The sequence below is a fragment of the Neofelis nebulosa genome, chromosome 1, assembly GCF_028018385.1.
Source record: "Neofelis nebulosa isolate mNeoNeb1 chromosome 1, mNeoNeb1.pri, whole genome shotgun sequence".
Lineage (NCBI taxonomy): Eukaryota > Metazoa > Chordata > Mammalia > Carnivora > Felidae > Neofelis > Neofelis nebulosa.
In genome coordinates this window covers 232,831,717-232,859,178 of record NC_080782.1, presented here as the reverse complement: position 1 = coordinate 232,859,178, position 27,462 = coordinate 232,831,717, and the positions used below count along the sequence as shown (strand labels likewise).

Genomic DNA, 27,462 nt, shown 5'->3' with positions numbered 1-27,462 from the left:
ACTGAGCCACCTGACTGTCCTCATTTTACATGAGGACACTGAAGCTCTGATGTGTGTGATGATACTATTCCAGGTGCGTCGATATGCTTAGCCAATTACCTACTCTTGGACATTTGTTTCTCTCTAACAATACTATGGTGAAAGTATTTGTGTATGTTGGGGATCTCTTTTGATGTTTCCTTAGCTTTTCAGAAAGGGAATTTCAGCACGAAAGCCACACCAGTTATTTAACAGGAAAATAACCAAGGGGCTCAGGCAGTCAGCATTTCTGTGGTTTCTGGAGGCCCTAGACATAGGAGAAAAGACTAGCTGTGATAGGGTCCTTGGGCTGACCCTCATTAACTGGGCATCCTGCCCTGTGGGGATGTGTCCCGGATCCAACAACCAAGACAGAGAACAGCGTGAGGAAGAACCCATAGTCCCCGCCTCGTTAGAATACAGAATGGAATCTGGTGAAATCTGTCACGGCTACAAATAAAAGTTAGGGGGAGATTGTCAAGACAGGGCCATGTGCATCGTGTGAGGTCTGTGGAAGAGAGGAAATAGCCCTGGACTGAAACCTTGCCTGAATTGTTTCACGGTCTTTGCCGGAACTTAATGTTGAAAGCCTTGGCGATTTAAAATGCAAACAAACAAAAAATGCCAGCTAGCATAACTGATGTCTGCTTCCTGGCACGGGTGACTCCAGAGCCATTGTGGATCTGGACTTCTTGAGACAGTTCAGAGAGAACACTGTCACTTATGTGATGATAAGGATCATTTCCCTTTTTGTAGTTTATGTGCCAAAATTTAGCATAACACTTGGTACATACTAGGTGCTGAATAAATATTTGCCAAACGAAGGCATAGGTGGGGTAGAGAGCCTATGTGCTTTGGCATCAGAAAGATTTATCACTTACCTCTATCACTTACTGATTGTCTGGACTTGGACAAATGGCTTCACCTCTCAGAGCTTCAGTGTCCGCATGTAAAATGAGGACAGTCAGGTGGCTCAGTTGGTTAAGCATCTGACTTCGGCTCAGGTCACAATCTCATGGCTCGTGGGTTCGAGCCCTGCATCGGGCTCTGAGCTGGCAGCTTGGAGCCTGGAGTTTTTCAGATTCTGTGTCTCGCTCTCTCTCTCTGTCCCTCCCTGCTTGTGCTCTCTCTCTCTCAAAAATAAATAAATACACGTTAAAAGTATTTTTTACATGAGGACAATCTAATTTACTTTTCCTGGTGGTTTATACATTGTTTGGAATGTAATGATTAGTAGGAGGTAATCACATGGGGAAAATCCAAACATTGCCTATGGCAGAACAATGTCTTAGGTAATAGAAATTAAATAGGTAAGAAGATGGGAGAGAAGTGTGCAGGAATAGTGTGCAGGGATAGAGAAGTGTGCAGGGAGAGAAGCTGCAGGAAGAATAGGAATAAGGTGTGGCAGGAACTCACCAGAAATATAATTGAAAGAACCAGCATTTCTAATTCTTACAAAACTGACTATTTTCCACCTGTTGACATTTTAGGCCCTTCTGTGGGTAATCTCATTTTTTTTTCATTCGGCTTCTTATATACCTCTAGATATGTTACACCTCAAATAAAAGACAGATTTTATAACAGGGATTCTGAAGTATTGTCTTTAGTAGATCCTGCTGCTTTTTGGAACATTATGAAATTTATTTTGAAACTCTCATCTGGTCTGCAGAATGCTTCCTAGAAATCTCTTTAGAAGATTAATTTGGCATAAAAAGAAATTACAGTTTGATACGAATTTTAGAATCCTAATTTATTCCTTGTTTTATTAGTATAAAAATGGAGTCATGTACTCCATTTAAGCACGGATAGGGTGTGTGTGTGTGTGTGTGTGTGTGTGCTCGCACGCATGTGTGTGTACTTTGGTAAAATAGTGTTGCATAGTGCAACTACTGGGTGAGGACTCTGAGAAAACAAAAACTGAAGGACAGCCAGAACAACAACACTCTGAGCTCTTCCCGTGGTGATCTTCTCAAAGGCTCCTTCTTACTCCTGATGTGTCATGTTCCAGGATAGCTAGCAAGGCTGAACCTCCTGTAGAGCCTTTTTTTTCTGATTTTTCAAGCGTTCTTCCATCATTTAAACAGCACGTCCGGGAGCACCTGGGTGGCGCAGTCGGTTGAGTGTCTGGCTTTGGCTCAGGTCACGATCTCTGGTTCGTTGAGTTCGAGCCCCACCTCGGGCTTGCTGCTGTCACCCTGTCAGCGCAGAGCCCGCTTTGGATCCTCTGTTCCCCTCTCTCTGCCTCTCCCCTGCTTGCATTCTCCTCCCCTAAATAAATAAATATTAACATAAGTAAATAAACAGCGCCCCCAATCTTATAAAGTGAACACTGATTAAGGAGAAAAACCTGTCAACGTCTATGTAGATCTCCAAACTCCTCATCATCAGATCAGGATACCAACTTCCTTGGTTCTCCCAAGAATGGATGTATGTTTCCCTTTAACTGGTAACGTATGTTTCCTTTGATTTATTTGTGGTTTATGTAGCTTTAGGGTTTTTTCCCTTTAAATTAAAAAAAATAATTATGAAGCATTTCACCCAGAAAAAAGAATAAAAAATATTATCACAGACACCTATCCATCCACTCTCAAAACAGATGCTGACCGTGTAAGAAATTAAAACTTTCATATATAGATCTTCCTTGACTTACGATGCAGGTACATCTCAATAAACCTGCCATAAGTTGAAAATATCATAAGTCTGGGTATTGAGGAGTGCACCTTTTGGGATGAGCACTGGGTGTTGTATGGAAACCAATTTGACAATAAATTTCATACATTAAAAAAAAAAAAAGAAAATATCATAAGTCAAACGTGCATTTGATACATGGAACCTACTGAACATCCAAGCTTAGCCTAGCCCACCTTAAATGTGCTCAGAACATTGGCATCGGCCTATGGTTGAGCAAAATCATCTGTTGCAAAGCCTATTTTATGAGTGTTGAATAGCTCATGTCATTGAATACTATACTGAGAGTGATAAACAGAATGGTTGTAATTAATTTTTTTAATGTTTATTTATTTTTGAGAGAGAGACAGAGTGCGAGCAGGGAAAAGGGGCAGAGAGAAAAGGAGACACAGGATCTGAAGCGGGCTCCAGGATCTGAGCTGTCAGCACAGAGCTCAACATGGGGCTCAAACTCATGAACCGAAGTCGGACGCCTAACTGACTGAGCCACCCAGGCGCCCCTCCACACTGGCCTTAGAGTTCAAGCTCCTAGCTTCCCAAGATCAACCACTGCTCCCCTTGATCCTTTCTCTTAGGCTCATGATAGCATTACTTCCTATGCACAAAGGTTTTCAGTTCTTGGACATTTCAGGACCCCTGTGGCTTCCCCTCTTTCCTACACACTTAGCTATGCCTGTTAAAAATTGTGTACTGTATTGTAGCCTGCATATCTGGGTAATTTTGACAAGAATCCTTTCAGGTTATATTCTCTACAAAGCCACAGAAACTAAAAGTTCTGACTTTATTTTTATAGACCGGTCATTTTCCTGTCTTTGTGAATGTTCTGATGGGACTATGCATAAGACCATGTTTGGTATGAGTGCGTGTTAGGACCCCTGTCTATAGTCGCGAGTCTCCCAGGCCTCAATCTGCCCAGTTACATAACCTTCTAACTATAAGATTCTGTAATTGTTAAGAACTGTAACAAGAGACGCCAAGTATTTAGGACTCCGACAAAAGAGGTTTTATAAAAATATTAACTCGGGCGCCTGGGTGGCTCGGTCAGTTAAGCGCCCGACTTCGGCTCAGGTCATGATCTCACGGTCCGTGAGTTCGAGCCCCGCATCGGGCTCTGTGCTGACAGCTCAGAGCCTGGAGCCTGTTTCAGATTCTGTGTCTCCCTCTCTCTCTGCTCCTCCCCTGTTCATGCTCTGTCTCTCTCTGTCTCAAAAATAAATAAACGTTAAAAAAAATTTTTTTTAAATAAAAAATAAAAAAAATATTAACTCAATGATAGCATAATATTGCATAAACATTTTTAGAGAAATTGTATTATGAAACAACCTGCATTTCTTCTTATGTTAAGAATACTTCCCAGAGTGACCGTAGTTATTTTCTAAAGGAAGACACATAGGACCGTAAAGTAAAATCTTTTGTTTAAGAAGTGAATATGTTGCTTTTTTAGCAAATGGCCTCAAAAGCTTACATTCTTTTCCTTAATAATGGCTATTCTGTATTTCCTTCTTAACAAAGCTTCCTTTGCCCACTCAGTCAAGACCACTGCCAAGTTTTTCATTATGGGAAACTTACTTTATAGGCTACTTTGAGGGAGATGAATCCTGACCACTTCGTGAAAGGATGAAACTAGAAATCCTAGTTAAGTAAAGTTTCACCTGAAACGTTTTGTTCCGACCGTTATTCTTCCTTTTAGAAGATCTGGCATGAGACTCTGTCTCCTGGCCCAGGTTCCACCTATGCGTTCTCTTGCCTCCAGTGCTTTGCTAGGATCTGCTTGTTGTTTGCTTAAAGGCCGGTAAACATAAGGAGTACAGCAGGCTTTTGGCCAAGCTGAGAACGAACACTGAGTAATTTACAATTCTCCCTGATTAAATGTGTCATTGTGAAACTGGCAGAGGTAGCCTGTCCTTGGAACTCCCGCGCCCGGAACTGCACACCAGGGCAGTCACAGTCGTCAGCGTAAGCCTCCTCCCGGGAGTTGCGTGATGTGTGATGTGCACGTACGGCAGACGATGCCTCTGCCGAAATCCCTGTGGCTAACGCTAAGGTTTGCACGGAGTTTCGAACCCTGACTGCGACTTCGTTCATTTTAAAAATGTAACTGGATATTTATATTTCCCCAATATAAACTGCTTTGAAATACATCTTGCACCGTTTGGGGGGATAAACATAAGCTTGGGAAAACTGATGATGGAAAATAAAGAGCCTGTTTGAAAGGAAGTCTGGTGGCATAACCCAAATGATTCTGGAAGTTTTAAGGAAACCTTGAGGTTGGAAGTCTGTCAATCCCGAGACCGTGAGGGGAAAGGACAGCCTTCAAGGTCTCTTGTCAAGCAGGAGATAGCTTCCTTTTTTGGAGTCCAAGTAAAGAGTTGAGCTAATATCCGAACCAAACAATAGGATGCCGGTTCTGCCTCAAAATGCCATCGTATGATGTAGGGCAAGACACAGAGCCTGTGCTCCATAGTTTTCTTTATCTGGAGTTCTGTGGAGATTGGATGTGGTAACCTAGTGAGTTCTTTTCCATCTCTAAAGAGCCTGCACACAGCAGATGACGTTCCAAGTATAGCCGATATTAACTTTGTTTCTGTTAGTACTGGTACAAAAGTCTGACAAATATTTGCCTTCCTGATTTTCATGGACACACCAATTTCACCTTATTAGCTTCCGCTGGGTATTGAGTAACCTGCTCCTCTGTTCACTGGAAGCCACTTTGTTTCCTCGGTATTAATTCCTTCCTGTCTTTCCTGACATGAATATTCATGTCAGTAAAATTAATGTTTAACACTAAAAAACAAACTTTTTAATGCTGCTGATCTAGTTTAACTATTACTGATGTTTTAACCTTCCACCCCAGGCCACTGACCTGTTTCTAGGTCCTACTATTCATTCATGCATTCATTCAACAAACATTAAGCATCTTTGATGTTCTAAGCCCCACACAAGGCTGGGATGGAAGTTGCAAAGTAGGGACAAGAAGATAGTCCCTAGTAATAATCACAACATGTAAGCATTACTCCAGTAGAGGTCAAGAGGGTGTCATGGACCATGCAGGAGACAGCTCTGTTTATTATGTCCCTAAAACAGAATCTCAAACCTCCTGACCCTTAAATTTACCATTAGCCAATAAACCATATTCTGACATAATTCTTTACTTGTTTCTGTATTATCGAATAATTTCATTCTTTTTTTATATTCTAGTTAGTCACTGATATGTACTCACTACTTTGCTTCCTCCATCTATTTTCTTCAAAAAAAAAAAAATGTTACTTTTCTCTTTTCTCAAATGGATATCATGATTAAATTAAGAAGTCAGCTATATTTGGAAACTACTACACAAAGAAAAGTCACTCTTTCAGACATTATACTTACTAGTAAAGACATAATAAAAGTTACAGATAAAAATATAATAGTTGGGGCACCTGGGTGGCTCAGTCAGTTAAGCGTCCAACTCTTGATTTCGGTTCGGGTCATGATCTCATGGTTGGTGACTTTGAGCCCCATGTCAGGATTTGCACTGGCAGCGTGGAGCCTGCTTGGGGTCCTCTCTCTCCCTGCCCCTCCTCTGCTCATGCTCACTCTCTAATAGAAATAAATATTTTAAAAATATTTAATAGTCAACCAATTATATTTAGAGTTGGTTTACTCAAATATATTTATGTTCTTAATGACTTACTCTAGAAGTATTTGGATGCCTAGTTATTGGGGATAATCTGAAGATGTGAGATTTGCTTAGAGTATTGGTAGAAGTCAAGGTTGTGAGTTTTTTAAGAGGAAAAGCAGAAAAAGAAATATAGATGGAGTTATGTACATAATGACAAGTAATGCCATATTTTTATGAAAAGAAGATAATCTCTTTGCCTACATAGTCAAAATAGGGAAGCACTTAAATTTGATCAAACCAACGTCTATGATGAAAGGAGTAATTGAAGGTTAACACGTTTATTGACAGTTAAGCATCGCATAGAATTAGTTAGATTCCATCAGCTTAACCATAGTAAAAGTGAGAAAGAATTTTTAGAAAACATGGTTCCTGTAATGGAAGCCATATAGAAATATGGAATATACAAACTGAAGACAATAATAGAATCATACACTTGAAGGAGTAATGCAATAAAACCCATGCATCAGAAGGAAGGTGAGAAACCCTCGCTGTGTTTTATTCCAATTCAAGAGCACCTTCCATAATACCCCTGTTAGATCTGTTGGATTGTTAAATGATTCTTTGAACTTTTCTGGACATTTTCAGAAACAGGGAGCTTCCTACAGTGAAATCAGTCCATTCCATTAGTGAGCAACTCTAATTCCTAGAAGCTTTTCCTCATACTAGAACCAAATTCACCCGCTTGCACCATCTACCCAGTTCTGTGCTCCAAAGACACATGAAGTCCAGTCTTTCTCCCTTGTGACAGCACTTTTCTCATACTGAAAATGGCCATGGTCCTTCTGAGTTCCTCTTCATAACCTAAGTATCTTCCGTTTTCAAATTATTCTCTGTTGGAGCTTATTTTTATACTTTTCAGTATCCTGGGCTTCCGCTTGTGAAGATTCCCTGTAAAATACGGTGGTAACACCTCCAGTTGTTGTCTGAGCACTGCCAACGTGAGAGATGGGCTCTTTATTCATCCAGCTCAAGATTAGATTTCCTTTTGAAAGGTAGTCCTATCATGTTATTGCTTATGAAAAGAGTTTAGTACTGTCATTCTCAATCTTCTGAGCTTCTATTCCGGGTTTGTTGTGTTTCGTTTTTAATTCAGAAACGCTAATTGAGCACCATGCTATTTCGGGCAGTGTTGGGCCCTGAGGACAAAAGATGAGTAAGACTCTAACTGGAGGACTTTATGATATTCTAGTGGGAGTGACAGACATAAAAAATAATTACAATATGACATGTGATACATATGTGAATTCAGTGCTCTAAGAACATAGGAAAGAGAATTTACTGCCTGGGGAAACTGGTAAAGGCTAATTGTTCATTCATTCAATCAATAAATGTTTAATGAGAACCTTCTATGTCCAAGACATATAATATTCATTTGTAGATTCAGAATCCCATTAAGTAAGATATCTTGGCTACAGATTTCTAGGTTATCTGTGAAAGTTTAATGTACTTTTTGTGAACTTCCTGGCTACATTCTTTTGAGTTTTTTTAATCCAGTAATACAGGAAGAGGTCAATGTAGTAAATAACTATTGGTTCCTAAATGATCACTACTTTCCTTTTAAGGACTTAAAAACTGGGACACCTGGGTGGATCAGTCAGTTAAGCGTCCACCTTCGGTTCAGGTCATGATCTCACAGTTCGTGGGTTCAAGCCCTGAGCCGGCTCTGTGCTTAACAGCTCGGAGCCTGCTTCGGATTCTGTGTCCCCCTCTCCCATTCATTCTCCTCTCTCTCTCTCTCTCTCTCTCTCTCAAAAATAAATAAACATTTTTAAGAAGTACTTAAAAACTACTTGTTTTATAATTTTCTCTGATTTGGACATAAAATAAAATCCATGTCATAGTTTTGCAGTTTCTAAACTGTGCTTTTCCTCTTTCTTTGCAATTTACCACTTCTTCCCTTTGTCGTTCTTTCTCTAAAACTCGTAATAGCAGTTTTGGGATCACATCCACGGTCTTTTCAGGGTGCTCACATATGATTTATTTGGGTCTGAAGGCTTGAACTCAGCGCGCCTGGGTGTTCTCTTATTATCTCTTACTGACACTAGGCTTTTATTCCCTTGAACTCATGTCTGTTGTAATTTGAAAATTGGGCTCACTCATTGGGAGGACAGACACAAAATACTTGTGAGGAATTCAGTACTCTGACCACAGTCCTGAATCCCTCCCTCCTTCATTCAGGGGATATTTATGAGTGCAAGCTGCATTCCAGATGCTAAGGTACATCCACTGTGGATGTACCTCAAAGCCAACATCCTTAGCTCAACGGACAAATCGTTCCCTTGTGCCCTTAGCTCTGGTTCATTCTGGGCTTCTCGACTTCCTGACAGAATGCACAGATGTGTGCCTCTCTGGTGTTACTTCTTCATCAAGCCTTTGTGTATCGGCTTCCAAAATTCTTGTTCCCGGGAGAGGCTGCTTTGCCACCACATGAATACCCTTATAAGTCTCTCTTTTTATTTCTCATGAGGATCATTTGGGGCATGGGTTCAGAATATTTTGTTTTTTAAGTTGTATTCCCTTTAAACTCCTGGGATGGGGGGGTGGGCGGTGGTGTTCATCTTTTCTTTGAAATAGCGAAGGTTAAGACAAGAATATAGATCAGCTTCAGGCAAATAATTGGGGAGAAGTATTACAAGGTTAATGTGAAAAAGATCAGGCGATGATCTGGTAACGGCACTTGGTTGAAGGTAGTCTCTATATGACAAGGAGCTGTTAGTGACCTCAACCTTGGTAGGTCCCTATCATAAATATGCTTGATGTTTTGCTTTTGTTCTTATTTTTTCTACATGGATTATCTAATATAAAATGTATCACATGATATAAAGCACAAAAGATATCAAAACTCTACAGTGCACAGCCTCCCTTTCATAGTTCTGCCTCCTTTACCCTTTTACGTTTTCCCCATTATTGGTTTCTTTATACATATACAAATAAATATGGATTACCTCTCTCTTACACAAAAAGTAGCATATTATAAAGATGGTTTTGCAGATTGCTTTTTTTACACTTAATGTATCTTAGAGATTTTTCCAAATCACTATTTGTGGAAGTCTTTGCTGTTGCTCAAAGGTGTATGTGTTCCATTGATATATGTACTACTATTTACTTACCCACTCCCCTTTTGATAGACATTTATATTGTTTCCAACACTCTGCCATGACAAACCCTGCTGAGGGAATAGCCGAATGCCAGCCAGGGTGTCTGCAGAAGCAGTTTCCGAAGGTGGAATCACATGTAATTGTAGTTTGGCTAGAAGCTGCCATATTAACCTCCGCTGGGATTTGTATCAATTTACATTCCGCCAGCGACATATGATAGGACCTATTTTGCCATAATCTCACCAACAGAATGTGTTGTGTAACTTAATTCATTTATTGTTAGAACTTACTATGTACACATATTTTACTCCCCCAATCTTTAAAATCTCTCCGATGCCCGCAGCTATGACATTTTTTCATACTCTAGTAGGGAGCACAGCACTGCTTACCTCATTTTCCCTACTTTCAGAGCTTGAAATGCCCCTCCTCGTGTTCTAGGCCTCAACCTCATCCCCCCAGATCAATCAGGAACTGGCTCCCCGATCATCCTTTTGCTCTTCTGAATCTTCTGCAGGTCACTTCCTATTTCTTCCTCCATGCCCAGGCGCAAACTCCCACTATCGCTATTAAAAATAAATAAATGGGAAAAACCCTCACTGGACCCCATGGTTTCCTGTAGCAGAAATTTTTAGGGTTATGTCACCTCATCGAGGAAGTGTTTATTAATACCAACACGCCATACCCCCATTCCTGCCCCACATAGGTGGAGATGGGGTGTCCCTCCCCTGCTCCCCTGTGACTCCCTGAGGTTATCTCTATCACTACACTTACCATATCACCCGAACCACATATGTAATTGAACAAATTTGGGGGCTCCTGGGTGGCTCAGTCGGTAAAGCGTCCAACTTCGGCTCAAGTCATGATCTCACGGTGTGTGAGTTCGAACCCCGCATCGTGCTCTGTGCTGACAGCTCAGAGCCTGGAGCCTGCTTCGGATTCTGTGTCTCCCTCTCTCTCTGCCCCTCCCCCGCTTGCACTCTGTCTCTCTGTCTCTGTCTCTCTCTCTCAAAAATAAATAATTAAAACATTTTTTAAATGAACAATTTTAATAGCCACAATAAAGGTAAGTTGTTTTTAATAATATTTTTTTTTTTTTTTTTTTTTTTCAACATTTTTTATTTTTTTTATTTTTGGGACAGAGAGAGACAGAGCATGAACGGGGGAGGGGCAGAGAGAGAGGGAGACACAGACTCGGAAACAGGCTCCAGGCTCCGAGCCATCAGCCCAGAGCCTGACGCGGGGCTCGAACTCACGGACCGCGAGATCGTGACCTGGCTGAAGTCGGACGCTTAACCGACTGCGCCACCCAGGCGCCCCTTAATAATATTTTTTATTTACTCAAACATATCCAGTATGTTACCATTTTAACATGTCATCAATATAAAAATGATTATTGAGATATTTTATATTCTTTTTTAAAATATTTATTTAGTTATTTTTGAGAGAGAGAGTACAAGCGGGGAAGGGGCAGAGAGAGAGAGAGAGGGAGAGAGAGAGAGAGAATCCCAAGCAGGCTCCTCACTGTCAGCACAGAGCATGAAGCTGGCCTTGTTTTTACGAACCATGAGATCATGACCACAGCCAAAATCAAGAGTGAGATGCTTAACCGATGGAGCCACCCACATGCCCTGAGAAACTTTATATTCTCTTTTTTTTGTGTGTGCTAAGTCTTTGAAATCTGATGCATGTATTCTACAGCATAACTCGAGTGCTCAATAACCACGGGTCTAGTGGCTACCATATTGGACATCACAGGTTTAGGCTATAACCCAGTGAGGACATAAGCCATGTTTTGTGTCCCTGGAACAAACCCCAGTGCCTAGCATGTGGTAGACACTCATTAAATGTGGAAGTAGATGCGTGGAAAGGAACAATCTGCAAGACACCATGCATATGTAATAAGGATCCTCTTCATTAAGGTGTTTTTGCCTTTTGCGTTTCCTCATGTTCAACTTTTCCCTATTCTTCAAGCGCATGTTTATTTCTAGAAGGTTAGGTTTGCTGCAGCAAAAATACAAAGTGCAAGAAGGAATCAGCATTTAGCTATCTGGTATCCAAAGCCATGCTCTTTCTTTCTTTCTTTCTTTCTTTCTTTCTTTCTTTCTTTCTTTCTTTCTTCTTAAAGAAACAAAAGGGATGTTTTATATTTCTTTTTTTTTTTTTTTAGCTATCATTTATATATGAAAATTTAGACCTTACAGACTAAGTAGGTACAGACTAAGTAGGTTTGACAAAACCTACTAAAATCTGTGTCTAACTCAACATGTCCAAGAAAACTCTTGCTATCTCCCTGTCCTCAGTAGAAATAAAAGGAATGTTTTATGTAGTACATGCAACTGCATACAATATATTTAAGATATAATAAGAAATTAGCAAAAGAAATATCACTGCGAAACGGAACTGAGACCTGGTTATGTAGTGTTTAGATAAAAGATACTATGCCGCAGGGTAAAGAACAAAGATCATCCTTTTTTAAAAAGTAAACTTGGGAATAATGGAATGCGCTAATCCTGTTCTGCGTTTTGGCCCATCTCCACAAAACATTCTTTAAGAGGTAGATTCTTTCTTCACCTTTGACCTCATTCAAAATGTTCTAACACTGAAACAATGTTGCAAGATAACAAACATAGAAGAATGCCCGGGGAAGAAGAGTAGGGCTCAAGAGTTACTGAGCCGAGACAAGGGGCTGATTTGTTGCTGTTTTAGTTACTAGAAAAGATCATTAGGGCCAGGTGGGATGCACGTGGGTAAAGAGGGCACCTGAACAAACAGGTACTGAATTGAGAGAATGCCTTCAAGACACTTCTGGGCTACGTTCCCGAGGCCGACTCAGCAGTTACCTGCCCTGCCAGCTACCTACTAATCTATCTCCCTGGGAAGGGAACGTTTTCTCCATGACTGCACGAAGTGTCTTTTGAAAGCTCCAAGTCTGATTTTTTTTTTTTCTGTACACTAATTGCTACATTACCAAGTGTTGAATAATTAAGCAAGTAATTTTTTAAAGTGTTTATTTATTTATTTTGAGAGAGAGAGAGCATGAGCGAGTGGGGGAGGGGCAGAGAGAGGGAGAGAGAGAATCCCCAGCAGGTTCTACCCTGCCAGCGCGCAGCCCCATGAGGGGCTCAATCTCACAAACCATGAGATCATGACCTAAGCCGGGATCAAGAGTCGGATGTTAACCAACTGAGGCACACAGGCGGCCCTGAACAAGAAACTTTTGATGGTGGAGTGGATTTAGTGTTCCCGGACACTATCCTAATGGTCCCATGTGAAGGAAAGACCTCACAGATATCTCAGTGTACCTACAGCTAAGAAATTGATGTCAGCCTCTAGATTCAGGTTGATAGTTCCTGGCAGGGGGAGAAGGCAAATTCAGACGAATTAGGAGACGTCATTTGAGATGTCATCCGCAAAATAAGAAACTGAACACTTCATGAAAATTTTTGGTTTTCTCTTAGCCTTCCAATCATAAATGTAAAAAAGAGATGCTTGGTATAGCGTGGAATACCACTGAGGCTTTTTTTGCCTTCCCATATAATCTTAGTATTTTGTATCTCTGGGATATGTAAAATAAGCTGAGTGCCGTATCCTCCGTGATTTTACCCCAGGCGTTTAACAGAATGTCAGCTTTCCATGTACAGTCCTTCCAGTCGCACGTTCTTTGCACCTACTCCGTGGCAAGATGAGTTCACCTTCTTCCTACGTGTACTCTTTCCTCTAATGAAGCTTCCATTATCCCGTTCAAACGGCTGTGTTCTGTATATTCTATCCCTATCAAAATGCCCTCCATAAATGACCTGAAACTTTTACATAAAACCAATAGAGCAACGTCTCTTCAAAGACTTGAACAGTTGAGGCTTCCATATGTGTGTCTATTTCCAACACGACAAGGTGTTTTACTGTCTGTCCTTTTCATAGCATAAGGAGGATGAATTAACTCGGGAGGAAGAATTAAGATCTGTCAAGAATAACTGTCTGCTCTACAAATAAAAATAGGGTGGGATTTTTCGGAGGGGGCCGGGGTGTCCTAAAGGCTGGACCCTCTTACTGATGAGCTGTCAGAAAGGAAGGGAACTAATCTTTTGATTTGGGTGGAGAGTGGGGTGGAAATAAATGCAGAGCAGCACGGGTAGTTCCCTTGGGCAGGAAGGGAACAGAGTTGCAGGTTCTGGGAGAGGTGGGTGCCCCAGGCTGTGCATGAATCCATCCCATGAGGCAGGGTCTCAGGGGAATCGGCCCCTAAAGACAGGCACTGGCACTTAGACCTCAGGAGTCTGAGCAAGAGGAATCTGAGATGAGGGAAAGGGGGTGGAATCCCCGTGGGGAACTTCCCTTCCAAATTTTCCACCACTGAGGCAGAAAGGGGAGCAGGAGAGACTTGACCTCCACATGGAAGAGCGATGTCAGCACAGGGGCTCTCAGCCCCCCAGCAGCATGTGGGGGGCAACAGTGGCATCATAAGGCACACTGGGAATTGTTCACTTTACAATGGGTTATTTTATGTATGTAAATTTCACTTCCCCTTCAAAAAAAAAAAAAAAAGGTTTAATGGTGAGGACTTCACCCTTCTCAGGAACTGGAAGTCTGGCAAACCTCTTGTAGGAGCTGTCAGAGCCTCAGGGAATTCTCAGATGATCCTCAGGAAGGAGAGGGAACACCAGAGACCAATTAGTAACAGTGGGAACAAGCTGGTGCGGGCTCTGATTTAATTGGAGAAAATAAGTGTGGTATCACTTGACCCTCAAGTGTTACGGAGCATTGCATATCTATTATCTTATAAACAATATTTTTTTAATGTGTACTTATTTTGAGAGAGAGAGAGAGAGAGGGAGACACAGAATCTGAAGCAGGCTCCAGGCTCTGAGCTGTCGGCACAGAGCCCGACACGGGGCCCGAAGTCATGAACCGTGAGATGGTGACCTGAGCCAAAGTCGGACGTTTAACCGACTGAGCCATCCAAGCACCCCTCTCCTATGAACAATATCGATGGCTCTCCACTGCCTACAGAAACAGAAAATCTAAAACTTTTTTAATGGCATTCCAGACTCTCTACATGAAGCTCCAAATCTTTTGTTGGAGTCTCATTTTCTGCCGCCTTCCAGCCACCCTGGTTCCATAGGTGTTCTTCGATGTGATTTCTGCTTGGATATCTCTCTGTCTTACTCCTGTGGTGATAACAGACAGAGGCCAGTTTGGGATTTTTAATGGGTTCCGTGTCAGAGGAAGAGCCTTCGAACAGGAGACCTGTTTGTTAATTGTCCATCTCTTACCTTTCTAGTCTCCCCCACCACTCCCTTACCCTCAACCCCCTACCCCCAACCTGGTATCTTCCTACACCACAAAAATATTTGATATCTCAGTAAAAAATAAATAAATAAATAAATAAAAAATCTCATTTTTCATCTTATCAGACAATCACTTTGCCATTTCTTTGCCGGGTGTATTTATTCATTCACCCAAGAAATATTCAACACATATAGCAGACGCTGTGCTTGGTCCTAGGAATGCAAAGATAAGTAGGTCATGGACCCAGAAAAGCCCTGCAATTCCGAAGTAAACCAAAATAAACAGTTTCCCAAGAAAGAAGGCTCACCTCTACTTGTGAAAGTTATTTGACTTTATGGGTGGCCTATCGCATCTCTTTAGAAGGGTGCCAGAGTACATGTGACTTAAAGAGGGTTTGAAGACTTGTTTGTGTTTATCTCATTGATACAGTCTTTGTTTGCTTAGAATATTGAACAATTCTGTCAACCGCTGTGGTACCTTATGCCTCTTTAGTAAATACGATAGCTAAAAAGCCACATACTCTGAAACAGGATCACTCAGAAATCCCCTTTTCCAGCCCATTGCATCTTTGACTCTGAAGCATGCAAAGCCAAAAACAGCATGTCATGGGAGAGATGGTTTGGCCAAAATAGGATATTAAACAGCATATGGGTCAAAACTTGAGAAAATCTGGATGTAGGCATGTGAACGTGGCATTTTTTTCTCTTCTGACATAGATACCAAAGGACGAAAAACAATGCCTTGGACTGTATCCAATTAAAATAAAAACTATGAGAGGAAAACAAAGGCCAAAACCTTGATTTTTCAGAGATTAAGTCTGGGTGGCAAAGGTGATGGTGTCCCCAAAGAAGAGAGACAACGTCTGGGGAGGTGCTGAACCGCTCCCAAATCAGTATGTCCAGTCATACATGAATATTCTTTTCTTAGCTGGAGTATCTTAATAGATAATTTATTTTGAAAAATAATAACAAAATGTGTCAGTTTAAATTCTGTAATTCCTATGCTGTGATTTCAATTCATTTCCCACGACTTCTGCTCTTTTCTTATAGAGATCTTTAATATGCTTGTCACGAGAAGGAAATACTTTCTTCTAGGTTCATTACCTGGACAATGGTAAATAGATGATGTGGACACTTACCTAACATGATAAAGTAAATTCTGGAATGTAAATTAACCTCCCTCTGTGGCAGTCTGTTTGCAACTTAATCATTGCCTATTTAATACTGATTTTCCCAGCCCCTGTAGCGTACGGGAGAGAATGTTGTAATCCCAGACTTAGCTCCAACCAAAAAAAATTTTCCGCATACCATATCATTTGGCGAAAAGTTTTGCCTTGAATTTTCTGCATCTGGGTTAGATTTTATGTATTAATGTGTCACCATTCCGTAATATTCAGAATATTATTGGTTCCAACAACAGGTAATGGAACAGGGTAAATTAGAGAAGATAATAGTATTTGTATAGCACGATACACATTCACATGCATTGTCTCATTTAATTTATCAAACTAAGAATCAGAGTCAGGTAATACTACTATTCCCAATTTACAAATGGAAAAAAACCAAGTCTCTGAGAGGTTACGTAATTTACTAAGAAATTATATGTTATAATTGCCCACTTATAAATGGGAGCTCTGAGTTCAACCAAATTCTTTTTACTCCAAATCCAGCATTGGTTATCCTCTTTCCTCAAAAATTATTTGTTTTCCTGTTTCCCTAAGGCGGTCCCAATCTGGAATCAGGAAACTCGAGTTTGAATCTCAGCCTGACCAATTCCTAAACATATGGCCCGGACAAGGTACTTGACCTCTCCAAGCCTCATATCTTGAGGCTGTTACATGCAGCTGTACACCTATTACATGACCTACCTCTTGGGATTGTGAAGATTAAATTCAGTCGTACTTATAAAGCTCAAGCATGCAGCAACTACTCAACAGATGTTATTTTTATTGCTATTCTCAGAATAATTATTTAAAAAAACTTTTTAAAATTTATTTGGAGAGAGAGAGAGAGAGACGACAGTGAGTGGGGGAGGAGCAGAGATAGAGGGAGAGAGAGAATCCCAGGCAGGCTCCGCACTGTCAGAGCAGAGGCCGAGGTGGTGCTCGAACTCACAAACCGTGAGATCATGACCTGAGCCAAAACCAAGAGTCTGGTGCGTAATCAACTGAGCCACCCGGGCGTCCCCTCAGAATAATTCTTAAGGAAACATTTTAAGAATTTATATGAGATTTCTACCTTTTTAACTTTCAAATTTAAGAATGTCTATCTGGCCCAATTCTTCAACCTTTTTCCGGTTTTTCTCACCATGAGTACTCTTTGGCAAAGATGTCTAACCATCCATGAGTCCCCAAAATACAGTATTTCTACTTGGTCCTCTTTCTAACACACCTAGCAATGATCTTATAATTCCATCTATACTACACTGAGAGTTAGTTCTCCTTTTACATATTTTTTATGCTATGAATTTTCCCTGCTTATAATTCAACTTAATTGACAGGCACAGTTGGGGAAATTCTCAATAAGTCAAAAATATAATCCTACTCTTAGGGGAGCTATGATTAGATGCATGTTAGAATTTCTCATTCTTAATCTCTTTCATAGTTCCTGTCTCTTCTTCTTTAACGTTTATTTATTTTTGAGACAGAAAGAGACAGAGCATGAACGGGGGAGGGTCAGAGAGAGGGAGACACAGAATCTGAAACAGGCTCCAGGCTCTGAGTGGTCAGCCCAGAGCCCGACGCGGGGCTCGAACCCACGGACCACGAGATCGTGACCTGAGCCGAAGTCGGCAGCCTAACCGACTGAACCACCCAGGCGCCCCCCTGTCTTTTCTTCTATCTGTGCTACATTCTACATAACTTCTTCAGATACATCTTTCAGTTCACCAATTCTTTCTTCCAGCTGTGTTGAATTTATTGTTAAATCTCTTCATTTCTAACTTCACCTATTATATTTTTAACTTCTAAAGTATATTTGTTTCTCTGCCTAGTCTATTTGGATATCTTTTAATATTTCTGGTTCTCAGGGGCAGCTGGGTGGCTTAGTCAGTTAAGCGTCCGACTTCAGTTCAGGTCACGATCCCGCAGTTCACAAGTTTGAGCCCCGCATCAGGCTCTGAGCTGACAGCTCAGAGCTCAGAGCCTGGAGCCTTCTTTGGATTCTATGTCTCCCTCTCTCTCTCTGCCCCTCCCCTGCTTGTACTCTCTCTCTCTCTTTCTCTCTCAAAAATAAATAAAACATAAAAAAATTTAAAAAATATTTCTGGTTCTCTGAACATATTTTCAAACTTGTCTTATATTTATTTAAAAATAGTAAATATAGTTATTTCAGAGTCTGTATTTACTAATTCCATTATCTGAAATCCTCAGGGATCTGTTTTTTGCTCTTTGTTATCTCTGCTAATTGTTCCTTACGGTGCCTTGGTTCCTTGTGTACTTAGCAAGTTAACTAGTTTTTTCCTGTGAACTACTTATTTTCCTTGGAATTTTATGTGTGACAATTCTTCGACTCCAAGAAAAGACGCATTCTTTCAGAGATGTTTGGCACTTGTTTTTTTGTTTATTGCAGTATATGGGACACAGAATGTTTTATCAGTTTCAAGTGCACCAAATGGTGATCCAACAAGCCTTCACATTCTGCAGTCACCATAGCAAGTGCGGTCATCATCATCACCACACAACATCATTACGGTATCATTGACGGTAGTCCCTATGCCATACTCTCCACCTCCATGACTTACTTATTTGATAAATGGAAATTTGTACCTCTTCATCCCCTTCACCCACTTTGCCCATCCCCTCACTTCCCTCCCCTGGCAACCACCAGTTTGTTCTCTGTATTTAGGAGTCTGTTGCTATGTGTCCGTTCATTCATTTTGTTTTTTAGATTCCACATGTAAGTGAAATAATATGCTATTTCTCTTTCTCTGTCTTATTTTACTTAGCACAATACCCTCTAGGTCCACCCATGTTGTCACAAATGACAAGACCTCCTTCCTTTTTATGCCTAAATAATATTCCGTCGTATATACACCTCCTCTTCTGTATCCATTCATGTATGGATGGGCACTTGAGTTGCTTCCATATCTGGGCTATTGTAAATAATGCCACAATAAACATAGGAGTGCCTGTATCTTTTCAAATTAGTGTTTTTGTCTTCTTTGAGGAAGTACCCAGAATAGAATTACTGGATCGTATGATAATTCTATTTTAAATTTTTTTTTTTTGAAATCTCTATACTGTTTTCTACGTGGTCACACCAATTTGCATTCCTACCAACAGTGCATGAGAGTTCCGTCTTCTCTACATCCTCCCCAACACGGGTTATTTCTTGTGTTTTTGATACTAGCTGTTCTGACAGGTGTGAGATGATAATCTCATTGTAGTTTTGATTTTTATTTTCCTGATGATTAGCAGTGTTGAGCATCTGAAAACAATGTGTCTAATAAGGGGTTGATAGGGGCGCCTGGGTGGCTCAGTCGGTTAAGCGGCCGACTTCGGCTCAGGTCATGATCTCGCGGTCCGTGAGTTCGAGCCCCGCGTCGGGCTCCTGTGCTGACGGCTCAGAGCCTGGAGCCTGTTTCAGATTCTGTGTCTCCCTCTCTCTGACCCTCCCCCGTCCATGCTTTGTCTCTCTGTGTCTCAAAAATAAAATAAATAAACGTTAAAAAAAATAATAAGGGGTTGATATCCAAAATATATAAAGAAGTTACACAACTCAACCCACACAGACAAAAAAAAATCTGATATAAAAATGGACAGAGGACATGGATAGACATTTTTCCAAAGAAAACACACCAATGGCACTTATTTCTACCAGAATACTACCTGAGAACACTACCAGTCAAGGATCCCTCAAAATCAAATTTTTGGCCTAAAACATTTTGGGCTATCTAAGTAGTGTGGAATTCAGTCCCAAACTAATATGAGGACCAGTGTGTGAGTCCAAATTTTCAGCAGTGATTCTTTTTTCTCTGCTTAGTGCCTAGATTTGAAAGTGTAGTATTTGGGGGGGATCCCCGTCTTGGTGAAAGGATGGGTGCCATTTTCCATTCACATGCACTGTGTGCATAGCCCTTTGTAGTCTCAATGTTACGTTGGACCACAGTGGTAACATTGGACTAGATATTAGACTACTCCACAGAGAGGGGGAAATCTCTGGGCTTTTTACCTTCCCCCTGTGTGGTCTTAAAAATCAAAGCTAAAGTTTATGAAGTTTAGCAAGTGCCCCCAGAGGGACTCAGCTGTGATGTTCTGCTTAACTCTGAGTTCCTTCACTTAGGTTTGCGGTCCAAGAGTTTAAATAATTTATCCAGAATATGGAATTTATTTCCAGGAGGAGTATCCGTCCATGTGCCTATTCTTCATAGTACCCAAAGCCAGAGTCTCTCCCCATAGCTTTACCATTCCAGGCTTTTGTTTCAAATTTGGTAAAATTGGCCACTTGGAAAAACGATTTGATCCAGTGAAAATCAAGAAAATACGGTTAAGCGATCAACTAAGTTGTTTCTTTTAGAAGACTACACACCTGTGCTAACTTTGCATTCGCTTTACAACAACTGCCTAACAGGGTGGCCACCACACCGGCCCTCACTCCGAGGGCAGCTTCAGACTGGGCCACGCAGGTTCACGTTGTACAAGCCACTGCTGCTCCATAAGGGTATACGGGGCTCTCAATCTCTGGATGGTAGTGTCCAGAACTGAGAGTTATCCATACTAGAAGGGCAGGCAGACAGAGGGGAGGGCCGAGAGTGGTGGTGGGGGTGTGAAGTACACTCTTTGGGATACAGTGGAGCATTAGTCCGGAGAAGAAGTCAAAGAGTGAAGGGCTAAGCCTGCCAGCAGGCGTTCTCCCCAGAAAGCAGCAAGAAACATGGATCTGGGTTAACTAAGCTTCTCTGCTGCTCCCTGGGCTCTTGATAGCATATCTCTTCACCTCAACCCTGGTGCTCCAACCATGACTTCCACCCCCTCATGGCTGCAGCTTTATTCCCTCAGCCCTCTGTTCCCCACCCCCACCCCCCCCCACCCCCGCTCTCCTTCCCTAGCCTGGTATCATTTATCAAGCAGAAAAATCTCTCTCTATAAATAGCATCCAAAGCTCTCTCTGCAGAGCAATTTTCATGGCCTTTTGAGCAAGACAAAGACATATTTGGAGCTGTGGGTTAAGGCAATAGTTCCGAGATTTTTCTTGGACCAGTTAAATGTTTAGAAAGCTAAAAGTCTTTACAAAGAGTTTACTTACTTTTGGCTTTCTAAGTAAAAATATATATGTTTAAAACTATTGCAGACTAGTTTCTGCTATTGTATCTGTTTGTTGCATAAGAAACACCCCCAAAATGCAGTGGCTTCAGATAGCACATGTTAATTATTGTCATGCTTCCGTGGCCCCTCTTGTCTGGGCCTGCTTGCCAGGGGCTGGATGGGCCAGGATGCTCTCATTCACATGCCTGGGCCCTGGGCGTGGCCAACTGGGACAGATAGGGCCTCTCTCCCCGTGGTCTCTGATCCCAAGTGGCCAGCAAGGGCATGTTCACATGGTGGTCGAAAAGTTCTCAGCAGCAAGAAAGTCCCAGCATACAAGTCCCATTGCCCACAGCAAGTCATACGGGCAAGCCCAGAGTCAAAAGATAGAGAAATAAATTCCTCCTCTTGGAGGAGCTGCTAAGTCACATCACAAAAGGACAAACAAACAGGGAAGAATATATGACCACTTGGGCTGCACCCTACTACCATGTAAATCATCTCAAAAAAGAAAATAACATCTTATCCAAAAAGTTAGAATAAAAGTTCCTCCCGTGTAAAATATTTAGCTTTATGAAAAAAACCCACTGCACTGCCCTATTATTATAATTACTCCTACCACCATGAACTGGTGGAAACTTCATTCCGTCAACATTCTTCTAGAGAACAGCATCTGGGACTGTGATATTAGGAAACTGAATCTGTGCGCTGCAAAGGAAACAATCAACAAAACTAAAAGGCAGCTGACGGAATGGGAAAAAATATTTGCAAATGACATATCCGACGAAGGGCTAGTGTCCAAAATCTGTAAAGAACTTACCATAGTCAACACCCAAAAAACAAATAATCCAGTGAAGAAATGGGCAGAAGACACGAATAGACACTTCTCCAAAGAAAACATCCAGATGGCCAGCTGACACATGGAAAGATGCTCAACTTCACTCATCATCAGAGAAATACAAATCAAAGCCACACTGAGATAACACCTCACACCAGACAGAGTGGCTAAAATGAACAAATCAGGAAACTACAGATGCTGGCGAGGATGTGAAGCGGGAACCCTCTTGCACGGCTGGTGGGAGTGCACACCGGTGCAGCCGCTCTGGAAAACAGTGTGGAGGCTCCTCAAAAAATTAAAAATAGATCTACCCTATGACCCAGCAATAGCACTGCTAGGAATTGACCCAAAGGATACAGGAGTGCTGATGCATAGGGGCACTTGTACCCCAATGTTTAGAGCAGCACTCTCAACAATAGCCAAATTGTGGAAAGAGCCTAAATGTCCATCAACTGACGAATGGATAAAGAAGATGTGGTTTATATATACAATGGAATACTACTTGGCAATGAGAAAGAATGAAATCTGGCCATTTGCAGCAATGTGGATGGAACTAGAGGGTATTATGCTGAGTGAAATAAGTCAGTCAGAGAAGGACAGATATCACATGTTTCACTCATATGTGGATCTTGAGAAACTTAACAGAAGACCATGGGGGAGGGGAAAGGAAAAAAAATAGTCACAGAGAGGGAGGGAGGCAAACCATAAGAGAACAAACTGAGGGTGGATGGGGGTTGGGGAAGAGGGGAAAGTGGGTGATGGGCATGGAGGGGGGCACCTGTTGGGATGAGCACTGGGTGTTGTATGGAAGCCAATTTGACAATAAATTATATTCATAAAAAAATAAAAGGAAACTGAATTTGGCAGCATTGCTGAGCACTAGAGAAAAGGGGGAGACCTAGAGGCAGGGAAGCCAGCTAAGAATCCAGAGAGAAGATCATGAGACAGTGTGAAGGAGACAAGTGGGCACTGAAATAACGAGGGAGTGAGGAAGTGTGATAAATAATTCAGAGTAGGTTTAGCACCAGGATTCGATGGGGTGTGTGTGTGTGTGTGTGTGTGTGTGTGTGTGTGTGTGTGTGTGTTTATGTGTTTATGAGAGAGAGAGAGAGAGAGAGAGAGAGAGAGAGAGAGAGAGAGAGAGAGAGTTCAGAGAATGGAGTCCTAATTCTGAGGATTCCACTTTGGGATAACCCCCAAACTGTATAATCATCTGTGTTAGTTTTCTATTATTGTGTGACCAGCTGCCACTAGCTTAGCAATTACAAGCATCTGCTTATTATCTCACAGGTTCCTTGAGTGAGGAGTCGGGCGTGGGTGAAAGCTTGATCTCTGCTCAAGGTCTCACGGGCCAAAATCAAGGTTTTGGCTGAGCCCGGCTCTTACCTGGAGGCTCCTGGGGATGAATCCATTTTCAGGCTCCTTCAGGCAGAATCCAGGTCCCTGCGGCTGTAGAACTGCGGTCCCCATGTCCTCACAGGCTTTTCCTTTTCACATGGCCCTTCCGTCTTCAAGCTAGCAATGGCTCACTGAAGCCCCCTGCTTTCTTCTTCTGCCACCAGCCTGAGGAAGCGCTCTGCTTCAGAGGGCTCACGTGATTAGGTCAGGCTCACTTGGATAATCTCCCTATTTTAATGTCACTTCTGCCATATAACATGATAAGCCATAATAACATGATCCTGGGAGTGATACCCCACCACATTCATGAGTTCTGGGGTTTAAACAGACAGCTTTGGGGGCCAATTTTGGAAATTCTGACTACCACATCATCTTCTGGAAAAAAAAAAAAGTGATATAGTTAAGGAGATTTCTTTTTCGCGAAAACATCATTTTATGGCGAAATCACCGCGACCTCACAGGATTATTGTTAGACGTATATGCTATAAGAATACAAAAAGGCATCGCAAAGATAAAGAATTGGAAGGGGCACAGATTCACAGACTTGGACTTGGAAATCCACCTCCACTACTCACAAGCTGGATGATCTTAAGCAGGTCAGTGGCATCCAGGAACAATCTCTCTATCCTTGGGGGTTTTATTACTGGCTGCCACTAGGTGTCACTGCCACGGCTGGGGAGAAGAGAAGCTCCTTGTGGCTGTTCCCTCTGTCCCTGGGGATTGATTTGGATCAAAATCTGTGCATCCCCTGCGTTGTGGATTCCAGAATGTGGAGCTCCTCATCCCTGGGAGAGTCAGAAGCATGGTGTGATCTAGAGGAATCCGACTCTTCCAAAGGTGTGAGCCACGCGTTTGCTTTGGGAAGGATCTTATATCATCAGTGCGGTTGGGGGTGGGGGTTGGGGTGAGGAAAGGGGCCTGGGGTGCCCCTGACTTGCTTTGCACCTCCTTCACCAAGATCCTGTGGCTCGGTTCGTTTTGGCAGGGAAGTGGAGTGTTTTCTTGCCCTCCCAGCCTCAGCAGTGTGGTTTGGCACCACTGAGACAAGAGTGGATGATACGAGCCTAAGCAGAAGTCACAACGCTGAGGTTCAGGGTCCAAGGTGTAGCAGTGGGATTCTTTGTGGCAAAGCCTCATGTGAAACTGGTCTCTCAGGACCTGGACCGTGTTCACGGTTGTTCTTCCCTGGGTCAAACAAACGGACTTTAGATACACTTCAGAGCCCCAGGCTTCCGGATCAGGAAGCTGGCATGAGGGGCAGAGCCCGTGCAGAATACGGCTAACTTTCAAAGGAGAACTCTCGCCATGAAGAGCTCTCTCCATAGATGTAGGGTGCACACTTAGAAGAAGATGGGATTTCTAGATGTATGCTTATCATCTGTTGTGGTGGAGTGATCTACAGTGTGGGGGAATGAGTATTTATATAAGCTTTTTTAGCACTAGACCCTAATTACCAAACTTCTCTAGAAGTAACTGCCCATATCTTTACAAACCAATGCCACTGAAGAAGATAGAGACTTCACAAGTCAAAAGGTATATTTTATTAATTCATATAATCTCTGTACCGAGAACGCTGATGTTTCAACAACCTAACGGTATATGGAATGTTTCAGTATTTATAAAACACACAGAAAGATGTAAAGGTTGAATTATAAGTGATTTTTTTTCTTACCATGTATTATGAGAAAGTCAGTCTTGAGAATTATTCCCAGAAGTTGGAGTCTGAAACCTTTCATGACTTTTAAAAAACATTTTTTTATTTAAATCCGAGTAAACATATAGTCTAATAATGGTTTCAGGAGTAGAATTTAGTGATTCATTCTTATATATAACACCCAGTGCTCATCCAACAAGTGCCCTCCTTAATGCCCATCACCCATTTAGCCCATCCCTCCACCCACCACCCCTCCAGCAACCCTCAGTTTGTTCTCTGTATTTGAGAATCTCTTATGGTTTGTCTCCCTTTCTGTTTTTATCTTATTTTTCCTTCCCTTCGCCTGTGTCCATGTGTTGTGTTTCTTAAATTCCACATCTGAGTGAAATCATATGGTATTTGTTTTTCTCTGACTTACTTCGCTTAGCATAATACATTCTAGTTCCATCCACATTGTTAAAAGAATGTGAAGAAATAACAGGAAAACAAATTAGTTGTTTTTTTTTTTAAGACATCTACCCAAGCAGATAATACAATAATTAGATCGGATAACCAAGGGCTGTAGAAGGTGTAAAGACAAACAGGCATTCCCCCAGCAGGGGACCTTCCCTCTGCCAGCTTGTTCTCTACTAGGAACCCGTTTCTTGGGTGAGGACCTATCTCTTCTTGCTTGTGGGTCTCAGCTTGCATCTCGAACATAAACTCTTGAAGCACTGTAAAATCCTGTAATCTGTGCAGATGCCCATACCTTTTTAACAACATTTATAATCAGATCCTGTTCCTTCTTTTGGCTCTGCCATAAGAGTCCTGAGTTGGTTTATTTTTTATATTAGAGGTATATTTGGTGATGAGAGAGCTTTCTAGCACTTGCAAAAAGAAATGCTAGTGACGAATGGGATTTTTGAGTTTTTACCACATAATACAATCCTCATAGTGACTCTTTGAGATGGATGTTATTATGGTATCTCACTTTAAAGAAAACTGAGGCACAGGGAGGTTTAGTTGTTTTCCCAGTCACATGACTAGAATGTGAAAAAGCAGGATTCACAGCTGGGCATAGGACTCCATAGGACCCTACCCCCTGGGGCATCTTGCTACTGTGCCTCTCAGGAGGCATGTGCTCGCCTGAGTCGCTGCTTGGAGCCCATTGTGTCCCCATGGGCAGTTGGATGGGAGCGTGTCACAGGCGAGCAGTGCTAATGGGAAGTCACTGGCCCTTCAAATATATGGAATGGACTTCACCTTTGTCTTCTTTCTACTACCGTTTGTAAGGAGAAACTGGTTTTTCAGAGCCCCAGTTTCCCACTTTGTAAAACGAGTTACGTGTTTCTCTGCGTAAAACGTTGGAAGAGTGTGAATCTTGAACAAGATCATGTATAGTCATGCGCTCATTAAACTGTAATGCGTTATCTCATACGAGGTGTTATAATGATCTCTTATAATTCGGTTTTAATAAATAGATGAAGCCATTTTCTGATAAAGCATTACTTTTATTCTTTTCAGAATACCTTGATTGTATTTTGCTTCCTGACAATTATTTTGTGCGTTTTATGTTTCCTTTGGAAAGAGGGTAGAAGTACACTGTTGCAAACCTATCCTAGAGAGCTTTCTGGCTTGTCTCTAACATAGCACTTAACGTGAGCCACTCTACTCCCAAGGCTGTGCTGACATCCTCGTTCAACCTGGGACATGAGAGCATTTTGAGATAAATTCTTAATCATGTAAAATAAATTCTTTCAAGATCAGAGGCCAGGGGAAAATATGCTTCCTGGCCTTGATGATTGCCTTATTTGTGCATGACAAAAGTTCTCCCCTGTAGGTTGCTTTGTTTCCCAGAATATTCTAGAATGTGAGCAACATAGTTGAGTTGTAAGAACACAGTAAATCAAATCTTGTCGCCCGAACATCAGTGAGTGTCACAGAGGGGCCAGGATGGGGTGGCCTAGTTGCCTAGATTAGGCTTGATGAGTCACTCCACCTGGCAGCAACAGGAGACCTCAAGTCTCAGTTCAGAAATGGACAGCGGACCAGGATGCTCTCGATCTTAGAAGCGGCCCAAATCAGTGCGGTAACAAAGGTTAAAAAATGACAACCAACTAGTGTGGATCAGCTTTCTTAAACTCAGACCTTTAAAAAAAAAAAGGAAAAGCCGAAATTGTCTTAGTCTCTCCAAAAAGACATCCTTTCCTACTCCCAAAATAGTCAGGGTTAGCTTGTGTGTAAAATGCTTGCTTAGCTAGTAATATATTAAAGAACCATTTTTGTGAATTACTATTTTTCTTTTTTTCCCAATAAGATAATTTTTTGAGCTGTAGCTTTTGTTCAAATTATTAAGTTGCCAGATTTTATAGCCTAAGCCATGTGATTTTATTTAGGCTTATTAAAGTGTCATGCATTTCAACATGGCTCACTTCCTGCTTAAATTTTCCAATGTTAACATCAAGTATGAATCCAAAAATCCAAAATCATGTAACCCAAAATAATCATCATGCAGATCATTTGTTTAAAACAAAGAGTTTTCTATTTTGAATGCATAGGACCTTATTTGTACTTATTATAAAATTGCTTTAAAAAACA

General features: G+C 41.6%; 1 protein-coding gene and 1 long non-coding RNA gene across 2 annotated transcripts in view; one reads left to right on the top strand and one right to left on the bottom strand.

Annotated features, from left to right (window-relative positions):
• FRY (FRY microtubule binding protein) overlaps positions 1-27,462 on the top strand; it is a 344,560-nt gene that overhangs the window by 25,723 nt on the left and 291,375 nt on the right. The gene's annotated exons all lie outside the window — the stretch shown is intronic.
• Positions 1,754-4,483, bottom strand: LOC131487434 (uncharacterized). Its single transcript, XR_009249737.1, has 2 exons — positions 4,359-4,483; positions 1,754-2,286 (listed from the first exon to the last, which is right to left on the bottom strand). It is a non-coding gene; the product is annotated as an uncharacterized LOC131487434 (long non-coding RNA).